Genomic DNA, 13835 nt, shown 5'->3' with positions numbered 1-13835 from the left:
GATGAAATACCAAACTGCTGAAACTAAAGGGAAGATGAGATACTAGATTTGCAAAAACTGAACAAATATCACTCTAAAAAATTAGATTTGTGAAAGCTGTGTGTGAGATTGAACCGATGGAATGAAGCAAATATCACTCTAAAAAATTAATTTAGTCCTCCAGCTTTCAATTGCTTTCACTTGAACCTCTAATTAACCCTAAACTTCTGTTTTAATGCAATTAAGCCCCTGATGAACTTCAATTGGAACCCCGAAGTTACGCGCCTATTGCGATATGTTCCTTGGTCTTGTATTTGTTCAATTGAACCCCTAATTAACCATTAAACTTTCAATTTCTTCAATTTCACCCCCGGTTTTTGTCAATTAAGCCTCTAAATTTTGGCGCCTTTTGCAGATTGGTCCTTGGCTATGAATTTCTTCAATTTAGCCCCTAATTGATCCCAAAACTTCAATTTTCTTGCAATTTGGCCCCTAATTTCAATCAACTAACTTGGTAAAAATTAAATTTGGTCTCTTAAAGTTCCATTCTTCTCAATTAAGTTCAAATTAGGCTCCCAAACTTAATTTTTCACCAATTAAGCCCCAAATAAAATTAATTTGACCCATTTAAAGTATAATTAAGTCCTTACACTTAATTAAATCCTTCAATTGGACCCAAATTAATTCTTAAACATAATTAAAATTCAATTTTGGCCCATGATTAAATCAAATTGGCCTATTAAAAATTTAATTATGTTCTTCAAGTTAATTTTTATGCAAATTCATCCAATCATCATTTAATTTAACCTTGAATTTGTATTTTTTTCTCCATTTTTGGGCATAATGGGGTACAATTAGGCCTTGAATTTCCTTCAAAATTGCAGCTTGATTCCTCGGTCTGCTTTCTCCACGTTGCCAGCCTTTATTATTATTATTATTGTTTTTGTTTTGAAAAAGAAATTGATTTTTGGGGAATAACCCAGAATTGGGTTATGACAGATGATATGATATATTTACCAATGAATATACCGACAAACAAATAAAAAAAACTAACAAAATTGCATACAATATTTTTTGTCGGTTATATGACAAACTTTCTGAGGGAAATACCGATGGAATGAAGCAAATAATATTTTTTTTAGCGCGCTTTGTCCGTTTGTGAATTCATTGATAAATTCATTACCGACAGACTCATTTACAGACCAGAAATTGCAGACAAGAGTTTGTTAAATGGATTGGTTCCATTCATAAACCCGTTATTAAAATACGTACCAGTGGACTATGAGTTAGATATCAACAACAATTTTCATGGGTAAAATGATAAAATCTAATAGTGAATATTTCTATACATTAGCATTTTGGGATGCCCCAAACCGAAAAACACAACAAATGTGCTGGCCTCTTGGTATCTACAAAATGTTTAAAGATTCAATTCCTAATATTTGTATCAAGATATTAATAACCAACAAGTATGTCGACTTCTAAAAAAAACTTGTAAATACACAATTAGCTAGCTTTTTTTCTTTTAGATAAGTGAAGAAACTTTATTACTAGCATAACATTGGCAAATCAAAGCAAGGTGAAGAATGGGTACAAATGCCAAAAAGCTTGGGAAATGAAAAAATGGCAAGAGCAAGTAAACTAAACCAGCGAAGGACACATAAATAATTACCATGCCTCAAACCATGGATTAATTAAGTAGCTATGCCTTCAAACTAATAGAAGGATAAACGATTACTCATTCATCAGACGATTAGGTCAAGCCACCTCTCCTAAGTACTCCTCCCCCCATCAAACTTTGTTGCTGCAGGTTCACCGATTTTGCACTTACCATCTTTGGGGTCATATTTGCATGGAGCCCTAGGAGCAGTTATGTAAGAACATGATAACAAAATAATGGTAACAAGGAGCATTATTGTCAAGTATCGAGTCTTTTTCCTTGAGACCCCATTTTTGACACGAAAGAAACCTGAGATTCTTAGGGAATCAAATGTATGTGTAGAGAGCGAGCTAGTCTGCGAGATGGGTGATTGTAGAGATGGAGAGGGTTAGCTAGCTCATAGATGAGACACAATATGTTGAATTGGAAAAGTATTCAGCATTTAAATTCATTTCAAAAACTTTTCCAATATGTTGAATTGGAAAACTATAGTTTCCTCGAAATTGTTTCTTATTATTTTCTTCTAAGCAGTTGTGACTTGTGACATAGGTTGAAATTAACATTAAACGGGAGTAATGTGGATCATGTCCAGGTTGTTTAAGTAGTCACATAAATAAAATTTCTATGATATTTGTGTTTGTAATCTTCTGGCGTGGCCCTTCAGAAACAAACAGTCAAAACCTGTTTAAGTGCCTGTTTTGTTCAAGCAACTTGTACTGTAAATAAATGTTATGCAAAATCTAAGCACTCTCAACTTTTACCTAATCTTTTTTTTTCTGTGGTATGATGGGATTGAAGATTACACAATATTGCCCTAATCTAATATATATATTTATCTATTAATGCACAAATAAACATTGAAATAAGCTCTTCAGTTGATTTTATAAACTGCAAATTTGAGGTCTTGGGCTCTTCGCAGCCGAGAAAAAGTCATTCATGGCTGAGGTAAATATAATTTCTTCTTCTTTTGATTTTTTGATGAATGAAAGATTATATTCGTCGGAAAGCAAAAGAACAGGGGGCTCATGACCTGCAAGTGGTTGATGTAAAATAAGTGCTGGAAATTCGATACATGAAGGATACGGTCACAGAGTCGTTCTTCCAGCGACCTAGAAAAATATTTCCAAATCCAAAATACCTGAGAAACTATCATACATATAAGACATCAAAACAGTACAAAAGACTGAGTAAAAATTGACAAAAGATAATTAAAAGACTGATTGGATTGAAAATTAAAAAAGCATGGCGAAAATAAGAAGGTGGAAAAATACTTTTGAAATAATAAAAAAGCAATTAATGGGAGAGAGGTTTGATTTATTCGTTGTGGAATTTATAAATCCTTTCTCATGCAATTAATTCAAGAGTCGGTCTTGACTTGGAAAATGAATGATAATACGTATACAACATGAACACGCGTGTCTTGACTTTGAAAATGAATGGTTATAGGTATTACCTTGTGAGCACGCAAAACTGTGACTATTTCGTCCATTTGCTGAGTCCAAGGAATTAAAATAACAAACAAGTTAATGATCGGATCGCTAGTGTCGCACATGAAACATGTTGCGACGGGCGTTCTCGTAGTATGTAGAAATCAAAAAAAAATAAAAAGGATAAGAAATTATTGTTTTTTAATAATGAAAAGAAAAAAATAAGAGTAATCATTTAGTATTTTGATCATCAGAAACTTTAATTAATCTTGAAGATCAAGTACAGGAACGGGTTACATCAAGGAAAGTATTAGGACCTCAAATATATCTTACCTAAAATAAGTTGTATTATTTAATTGTCTGATATAACTAGAGTATTGTCGTGTTTTCTAATAGTTGAATTGTTTAAGATTTAAAAAAAGTTATTCTCGGTAAGGAGATCCTTATTTTATCGGATAAAATCTAACTGTTCTAATATCGACAAAAAGAAGAACTAACTCTTAGTTAATATTAGAAATACATCTTACGTATAAGTAAGTAATCCCAAATATTAAAAGAAAATAAAATAATTTTTTTTGATATTTTTAAAATATTGGCCTAATTCTCATGGCTTTAATAAATTGGTTATTAAAGCTCAAAATGCATATTAATACATATTTTTTGAATTTTTGTTTTGGTATGAAAATACGATATGAAATTTTTTATATTTTTGAGAGACTTTATCAAATACGATATGAAAACAAGATATTTCTATTTTTTTTGTAATATTTCAGAGAAAACCAAGTATTTTAATACCGAATTTGTATCGTTACAGTATAAAAATATGAACCAATATTAATCAAAATTGATATAAAAATGCGAGAAAATCACAAATTATTTTAAAGAATTTTTGGAATTTTTTGTTTTTGTTTTCAATTCATATATAATATTATATTATATAAAATAATTATATTATAATATATTGGGATGGGCTCAGCCCAATTATATGGGTAGAGCCCATCCTGTCTGGGATGAGATCGGCCTAAAATAAATTAGGCCAAAGTTGGCCAAAACAAGTTGGGCCAACACTAGCCTAAAATAACGGTTGGGTCGATGTCGGCCCTACAAAACTTCTTTTCTATTTATAGGACTGGGCCTAACCCAACCCAACCATTTTAGTCTGGATCGGAACTGGTCCGGCCTAGTAAACAGTGAAGAGATTCTCCAATGTTATGCAAGTGAATAGTAGAGAGAGAATTATAATTCACTCTCCATTGTTCAATTGCAGAATAGTGGAGGGTGACTGAAGGAGAAGAAGAAAAATGAGAAGGAGGAAAGGTTGACCTAGCGATGGCTTCACGGTGGTGATAATGTTGGCGACAGGGAAAGCAGGCAACGGTGGGGAGAAAAAATGGTGGTTGCTGCTGTGGTTTTTTCTTCTCTGTATAGGGGCATGAAATTCCTCTCTTTCTTTTTTTGTCCTTTATTTGTTCTTTTTTTTTTATTCTCTTTCGTTTTCTTCTCTCGTTCTTGTCTCTCCTGTTCTTTCTTTTTTTTCTATGTTTTTTTGTTTTTGTTTCTCTCCTTTTTCCTTCCTCTGTTCTCCCCTGTTTCTTTTTGTTTCTCTTCTGTTTTTTGCTCTCTTCCCTCCCTTTTTCATCTCTTTATCTCTCTGTTTTTGTCTCTCGTCCCTGGTATTTATAAGAGGGAAAGAGAGGAGAGAGAGTTATTACCCCTGTCCAGTCATGGCGCAGGGGTAGGGTGGTTAGGGCAGTCTGTGCAGCCATCCTAGAGTCGACCGCAGGGCTTGTCCCCTCTGCCTCGTTCATCATGGTTGTTGTAACCCAATTTTGGATCCACCAAGATTTTCTCAAATGTTATTTTATTTCTATTATTATTTATAAAAATCCAAAAAAATTAAGAAAAAGGAAAATTCAAAAATATATTTTTCTCGAGTCAACCGCATCTTTCCATAAAAACCGATTCCACCGGGTCAATACAGGTCAAACCATGTCGGCCAAGTAAAAAATGAGTTTTCGGGTCAAAACCGTCATTTTCGGTCAAAACCGAGTCCACCGAGTCAATACGGGTCAAACCATGTCGACCAGGGTAAAAAATGAGTTTCAAGCCGTTTCGGGTCAAAACCGAGTTTACCAGGTCAATACGGGTCAAACCATGTCGACCAGGGTAAAAATGAGTTTCAGGTCATTTTGGGTCAAAACTGTTATTTTCGGTCATTAAAATTGATTTTTAGCGGTTGAGACGGGCTTTTTTTAATACTGATTTGAGTTTTTAATTTTACCTATATAAATATTTATTATTATATATAATAAAAACAAAATGAATAATACAGAATTGTCATATTAGGCGGGGCAGTTACACTGATTGTAGGCGGAGCAGTTGTATCAATACCATTTTTCTTTAAAGCAGATCCGTGTTGTCCCCTGTAATTGGCTATAAATAGCCAGTGATAGTTCGCCAGAAAAGAGGAGGGGGAGAAGAAGAAAAGAAAAGAGAAAGAAAGAGGAGAGAAGAATAGAGAGAAGAAATCCTATATCACTATTTATGTTTTTTTACTATTTCTTCATGCGAGTAAGATATTGATTTTGATTAAAAACAATCTGAAAAATACCAAAAATATCCTAACCGTTAGATTTAATAGTGTTTAGATCTGAACCGTTGATTTAATAGAATACAATAGGGCTTACCACACTAGATTAAAACCCAAACACATCTCAGCCCTTGACATAATCTAAGCTTTGATCCCGTTGCGCCACGTCACCCGGTGTACCGAGATTTCGGTGCACCGCGTTACACCCGATCAAACCTCCGTTCATCCGGACCGTCAGATCAACCTGCAGATCGGGCCAATCACAGCCGCACGATCTTTCCATCAGAGATCCAACGGATCACAGGCCTCAGCTGCACCGGTGTACCGTTTCAGCGTTCTCACCGTAGCGTAACCCAGAGCATCTCTCTCCTCTCGCCGGCGACTCCCTCTCTCTCCTCCGATCTCCCATATCCGGCCATCGCAAGCTTCCAAACCACCACAGAAAGGTCGCTATCCTCATATAAAGCAAAACCCCGGCTGGTTTCAGCGTGTTATCCGCCCCATTTGGCCGGAAAAGGGCCGCGATCGTCGGCTGCCACCGAAGCTTCAAGTCGTCGATTCTCGCTCATCAGCCATCAACGACCGTCAAGACCACCACCATAAGAATCCTCGACATCAGATCTACCAGGATCGACCATCGGTTGGCCAGAAATCTCGCCGGGAAATCTCCCCGCCGCCAACAGTAGCCGCGCGTGTGCCACACGCGCCGCCAGTGGCATTTTAGTAATTTTCAGAGAAATTCGAGGGTATTTCAGTATTTTACCTATACAGTGGCACTCAAGTAACTTTTTGGGTTTCTACTGATATTTTTGATATTTGTTTATATATAAATGCTTGTAAATTTTCTTGCATGTTGTAAAAAATACAAAAACCAAAGTCGACACGTCTCTTTTTTTAAAAAAAAGGACCGATGTCAAAAATGTAAATACCAAATATGGATTATGTCCATTATTTCTTTTGGTAACCCAGACGTAACTCTCCTTTTTAGGGACAAACGTCAATATTTTAGATGAGTCTCCTAATTTTTAGGGACTGATGTCATTTTTAACGTGTCTCCTATTTTTAGGGACCGACGTTAACCATTTGAAAAAAAACAAATTACCAATAAACCCAAAATATAATGGATTATATCCATTATATTCTTTTGGTAACTCAGACGAGTCTCCTAATTTTTAGGGACTAATGTCATTTTTAACGTGTCTCCTATTTTTAGGGACCGACGTTAATCATTAAAAAAATTTACAAATAAGCCCAAAATATAATCGCATTTGAATCAAATAAAAAACACACAAGTAAGGGTAACCTTTCTTTTGAAAGGATGTTTTAAGGGTGGTGTCTACCTTCCCTTAATCATAACTAACCCCGTACCCGAATCTCTGGGACCAGTGTCTAATTTGGGATTTCTAGTTCCCTCAAATTACTAGATGGCGACTCCAATAAAATCTTTGTTTCCCCCAATTGAGAAAAAAAACCCTTTTTGTTAAATAAACAAAAAAGCGGGAGCCGCCGCCCGACGTCGTGTATCGACAATGGTGGTAGGCCATAAGGGGGTGTAGGTGGTGTCGTGGTTTTTAGGAAAAGGGAAGGGAGAGAGTGAGAGATAGACGCTGCAAAGGAATGGAAGAAAAACCTTCTTCCCCTGTCTTTATGCGTTAGAGGAAGAAGAAGATACACAGTGCCGTTCAAAATGACACCATTTTAGGCTTCGTTTTTTTATGTTTGAATAATGAATGAAATGGGGTCGTTTCATTTAAATTAAAATAGCGCCAAAACATGTCAATTTTCAAATCAGTCCTTAATTTTTTATTCAATCAAGTCCTCAATTGCAATTTTGATTTTAAGAATCAATTCAATTTCATCCCTACCAAATTCAAATGTCAGCCCTGATGTTGGATGCCTTTTTTTATTTTAGTCCTTGGTTTTGAATTTATGCATTTTGATCCTAAATTGATCAACAAACTTTCAATTTCTTCAATTTAGCCTCTGATTTGACCAAATGAACTCCTAAAGATTATAATTTAACTCTAAGACTTTAATGTTTTTTTCAATTAAAGTCAAAATTAACTTAAAAATGAATTCTTCTTGCAATCAAACCCTTTACAAACTCAATTAATCTTTCAACAAAATCTAATTGAGTCCTTAAACATCTGATTTTGGACTTTTCTTCATCAAATTAAATTTTCTTTGTCAATAGAGCCTTCACCAGTCAAAAATATATTGTAAAATTTTAATCTTTGTATTTTTGAACTTCCTCAACCAATCTTTAGCCATTTTCTAGGCGCCTTTGTGTCTTCTTCTCATTGCTATCTATTTTTTTTGTTTTCTTCTAATAATTTTTTTTTATTTTTTTTCTCTTTTTTATGTGGGAACCAAAAAATGAATAATAACAAGTAGTTTGTAATGTATATAGATAAATGCTAGAGTAAAGTGGAATTATGGTATCTATTATGTTATGATTTATTTTCTATTTTGTTATCAAGAATGATTGATAGGTTAGGGTGCGGGGCAATGCCTCCACGATACGGTAAATGAGTATTAATAAAAAATTTATAATATCTCTTAGGCGGTTAGACTCTTAGGTGGTTAGACTCTTGAGCGGTTTAGGATATACTATAAATATACATTATGTAATCCTATTTGACATATAGTGAAAATAAAAGTTCATCACTCATGTAGATATAAACACCTTATCAAACCACATTAAATCTTGTTTTCTTTCTAGTTTTTCTCCTTTTACAATATTCATCAATAATTGCTGCAGGTTTTTCACAACAGATGTCATGTTTAAAGTATAAGAATGTGTGAAGGAAAATACCAGTGAACTACTACTAGTGAACTTTACAAGAACAAAAGGTTTAATATTTGATATAGATCTTTTTTTAGCTTGCATACACCATAAATTAGAATTTGATACTCACGAGTCAAAGACATTATACTTAGAGAATATGTTTTATATATAAAGCTATATTCAAAGTATCTATGATTTTGGAATGGAAGAGTTCAGTTTCTAACACTTAAATTGAGAGCAAGTTTATTTTTATAAGTGGAGAGGATTAAAGTAGGGCACTATATTCATTATCCTTAGCATAATTTGTTTCATTTGTTTCATTGTTAAGATTTTTTAGATTTTGAGAAGTTTCGAATGAGACCAATGGGTAGTCTAATAAAAATAGGTATAACTTATCATCCAACTATTGGGTTGAACTGAAATTTTTTCAAAACATTCTAAAGGCCTTGTTCCTTAAATGATTAGTAAGACAACTTCATTTGAATTCATGAAATTGCTAAATTCAGTCTAAAAGTTACTGCTTAAGGTTGTTTTTATTTTTCTTATTGTTTTTGGATTATTCTCACTATTTAGGTTAGGATTTAAAATTTAATTAGGATTTTACTAATAAGCATAAATAATTTTTTTTGTATTGAAACTTTCTTGTAGGCTATTTTTTAGGGAAGAATTTATTATATAAAGACTTTTATAAATATATTAAATTTTTCTCCGCAACCTTTTGTAAGAGTTGTAACATTAAGTTGTGAGACCCCTAGTTTCTTTCTCTGCGATTTAAAACTGTGAAATTTTAGGGTTTGAGGATCCTTAACATTATACACTATGTCAATTGGTATTAGAGCAGTCTACGGGAGGACTCAAGTAGTAAAATGCTTTTTTTTATATAATATTCCACAAGAATAAATTCATGAATTATGGATAATCAATTATCTATACTATAAAATTATTAATATTTGTTAAATAATCATTTCAATCTAAAAATGTAAAAATAGTTTTATATTAATTCTTTAGCTAACTTCTTCAAGTAAAAATTTACATATCTTATGGATATATATATTTTATATTTAATTTTTAATTTAATTAGAGAGAATAAGGGCTATCACTATCTTGCTAATAATTTTTAATCTAATTAAAAAAAAACAAGAGTGATACAAAATCTGATTTGACCCAAAATGTAAAATCCATATATTTTTTTAATTCCAATGATAAAATAGTTCAATCTATCTCGTGGACGTCTCTCGTAAGACGCCATATCTTTGAAAGGTATGAGGAAAAAAAACATTTTTTTCGTTTAATTTCCTCTCCTACTACTCCTATTTTTATGCAGAAGCATTCTGGGATGCCCAAAACCGAAATACACAGCAAATTAATGTGCTGACCTCTGGGTTTGTACTCAATGTTTAAAGATTCAAATCCTAATATATGTATGACGATATTAATAATTACAATATTTTTTTAATTGTCTTGAGTTCTTTATTTCCTTGACTTCTTCCTTTTACCAATTAAGAGAAATCAACAACATCTAGCAAACAATCAATATTGGTCAATAAATGAATTTTTTCAATCTCTTGAAAGGGAATGAATATATATACTCCTTTCATGCATTGGAGTCTGTCGACTTCTCAAAAAAATAAAAGTATAAATACACAATTAGCTAGCTTTTTTTTTTTCTTTTAGATAAGTGAAGAAACTTTATTAATTAATAGCATAACATTGGCAAATCAAAGCAAGGTGAAGAATTAATGGGTACAAATGCCAAAAAGCATGGGAAAAGAAAACATGGCAATAGCTAGGAAGTAACCTAAACCAGCGAAGGAGGACACATAAATAATTACCATGGATAATTAAGTAGCCATGCCTTCCTTCTTGGCTAATACAAGGATAAACGATTACTCATTCATCATACGACTGGAGCTGCAGCTGGTTCACCGTATTTGCACTTACCATCTTTGGGGTCATATGTGCATGGAGTTGATGGCCTCGCTATCACAGTAAGGTTAGAGCATGATAGCAAAATAATGGTAACAATTAGGAGTATTATTGTCAAGTATCGAGCCTTTCCTTGAGACCCCATTCTTGACACGAAAGAAAGCTGAGACTCTTAGGGAATCAAATGTATGTCTTGGTACGTATGTGTAGAGAGCGAGATAGTCTGCGAGACGGAGAGGGTATGCTAGCTGATATAGGAGACACAATGTGTGGAATTGGAAAAAGTATACGTACAGCATTTAATTTGACTTAAGAGTTTCTTATTATTTTCTTCAATAGAGTTATGATGACTTGTGGCATAGGTTTGAAATCAACATTCAATGGGAGTAATTGTGATCTTGTCTAGCTAGGCTGTTTAAGTAGTCAAGTAAATCATATTTATATGATATTTTTATTTTTAATCTTCTGGCTTGGACCTGGCCCTTCAGGAACAAACAGTTCAGAAAACTGGAGGAGATGAAACATATAATAAGTATAGCATATTAATTCGTCGGTCGATTGTCATAATTCAAACCTGTTATATCTTGGAATTTTTTCAGGCATTCATGACTACTCGATATGTAAGATGTTGTGAGCTATATTGATAGTATTACGTAAAATATAATTTTTTAAATACTAAAGAGAAAATGTAATTGTGATCGAATCCTAGGATGTTTGGTGTAATTCTCTGTAAAATAAATTATACAAAATGCACGAACATCTCTGATTCTGGTTTGATGATTTTAATAATTACAGTATTTTTTTAATTTTCTTGAGTTCTTTATTTCCTTGACTTCTTCTTCCTTTTACTAATTAAGAAAAATCAACAACATCTGGTCAACGAATGAATTTTAGAATGGGTTTATTGTATGCTTACAACAATAAAAATATCATGAGTGAACATTAAGACTATTTAAACTATTTTGAACAATAAAGGTTCAAAGGAACACGAGTCAATTTCAGAATGGGCTAGGTTGATGTTGGCGGCTAGCTAGGGTTTTAGGAATGAAGAAGATGGGATGATTTTTTCATTATTATTATTATTATTATTATTATTACAGGTTCCCTCTCTCTTTTCATTTTTTGTAGCAACTACGTGCAGTCGAAAGTCACTGGTAATTACATTAATTACCAGTTATAACTGATTTTGATAGATATAATTAACAGCATTTAGAGTAAAATGTCATTGCAAATACATAATTGTATTATAATGACATTTCAAACATTTACATTCATAATTAATTATTCATTTGTACATGCATTTATTTAACTTTAAAGGCACGTAGTTATATTAATTCTATAAGTAATTATGATAGGATTCTGTTGGTAGTGGATCTAAATAAAAGCATTTCTCTCAAGTGCTATTAATTAAATCTTAATAACATTTGAAACAAAAAGACTTAATTTATATCCGATATCAGTCAATATATACTACAATAAAACCCATCAAATCAAACTTTATTGTGAACAAAATTAAACCCGTTTCTTTTAGCAAAGTCTAATTCAAAAAAGTTTGGTTCTTTTTCCCCTCATTTATACTCTAACAAGATAAAAAAAAAATATCACTAAGATAGTGTGTGATTACTATTATATAACAGAAGAGATAAAAACAATGAGAACATAAACGCTTTTTATTGAAAAGATCAAACAATTATCATAATACCAAGTTTTAGCTCGGTAAGAGAATTGTCCATGGGGATTTGATTTCATTGACTTCATTGGATCACGGTCTCCCTTGGCCACGTGTACGCACGGCAGAGGCTAACCTCTTTTGGAGATTGAGTTAGACCATCTGTGTTCTGTCTTCGCAGCTGCTTCGGCTAATAGCAAAGAAGTGAAAGGACGTCCGATGGAGCTGATGAAAGAAATGGATTTTATTTTCAATAGGCCTTAGGGTTTCTGCGTTTGGACTTTGGTGATTTCTCATGGGCCTCCATTGACTAAGTTTGGGCTCTTCTCCAATTAGACCAATGGTTTGAATAACTGAATCCTAGCAATAGCAGGCCTTGGGCCTTGGCCGCCATAATTTGTTGCACCAAGCATGTCCCCTCATTATATCATCATCTTTTCTATTAATATTTTAAAAGAAAATTTTATTTTTATTTGGTATTAAATAAGTTATTCATATCTGAATTTATACAGTTATAAAAAAAATATAACAATTTTTTTTTTCATATTTGATCTCAAAATGATATAATATAGGGGTGAGCAAAAAAACGGAAAAACCAATTAAACCGAAAAAACTAGAAAACAATAACCGAAAAATCCGAACCGTGAAAAAAAACTGATTAAACCGATTAGAATTCGATTTGATTTCGGCTTTATAAGCCTGAAATCAAAAAAACCAAATCAAACCAAACACAAACTGAAAAAAAACCGAGCCAAACTGAAAAACCGAGTCAAACCGAACCAAACCGGAACTGGTCGGTTTGAACTGGTTTTTGTTCTAAAAAACCGAACCAAATCCAGTCGATTTGAACCGATTTTGGTTTTTTTTTTAAATCAGTTTGGTTTTTTTTTATAAAAACCGAACCAAACCGAAAATGATCACCCGTAATAGTATGAAAAGCAATCCATTAAACTAACTTATTATTATATTAAGTTAGTGTGTCTTTGAAAGTTTAAGATAACGTTTTAAAATACACTTGAGGATAAATATGTAATGCAATATATTATGTCCTTGTCATGGATTGAATTGCTCCATCTTCTCTATGTAGTGTGTGTATTTATAATTGTGTGTGTAATTCATTCACATGAATTCTATAAAAAGGTTAGAAAATCGTATTGCGTTTTGCATTAATCACAAATTTTAAAAGTAATTAATTAGTTAATATTTACATGAATTCTATTGAAATCTTAGATTAAAAAAAACAACAATTTATTTATTTTTCTTAAATCTATTTTTCTAAACTACAACTAGGATGGAATGAAGGAAGCTAACTCAAGCATAACTTCAACTTGTCATCACCCTCAACACCCAAAAAATCTGAACAAAATAAAAATCTTTTGTCACAGCTTTCTGAGAACCTATGAGCTAGGCTGTGATTAGATCCCAATGGGGCACTGATTTGATTTGAGATAAGAAGGAGCTCTACTCTTGTTAATTATTAATGTACTCTTCTAGACATCCTTGTCAATGTCATGCCGGTCATTGTCTTGCTCCTTAATTTCCTTCCTGGCGTGTGAAAGCCAACTAACTGTCTTTAAATCATTGGTTGAAACTTGGAAGAAATTTCTTCTGCAGAGGTGGAAATTGCTAATTAAGGACAGGCACTTAAATCCATTCCGTCTATAATTCATCAAAAATCTAATCCATGTATATGTATATCATCACTGTGCTTTGCTTTCCATATCTCACCATTGAAGACTGTACTAACTACTAAGCATTGCAAAAAGACTTTTTTTTTTTTTTTGGGTAGTGGTTGG

Source organism: Populus trichocarpa, chromosome 17 (assembly GCF_000002775.5).
Source record: "Populus trichocarpa isolate Nisqually-1 chromosome 17, P.trichocarpa_v4.1, whole genome shotgun sequence".
NCBI lineage: Eukaryota > Viridiplantae > Streptophyta > Magnoliopsida > Malpighiales > Salicaceae > Populus > Populus trichocarpa.
This window is presented reverse-complemented; position numbering follows the sequence as displayed.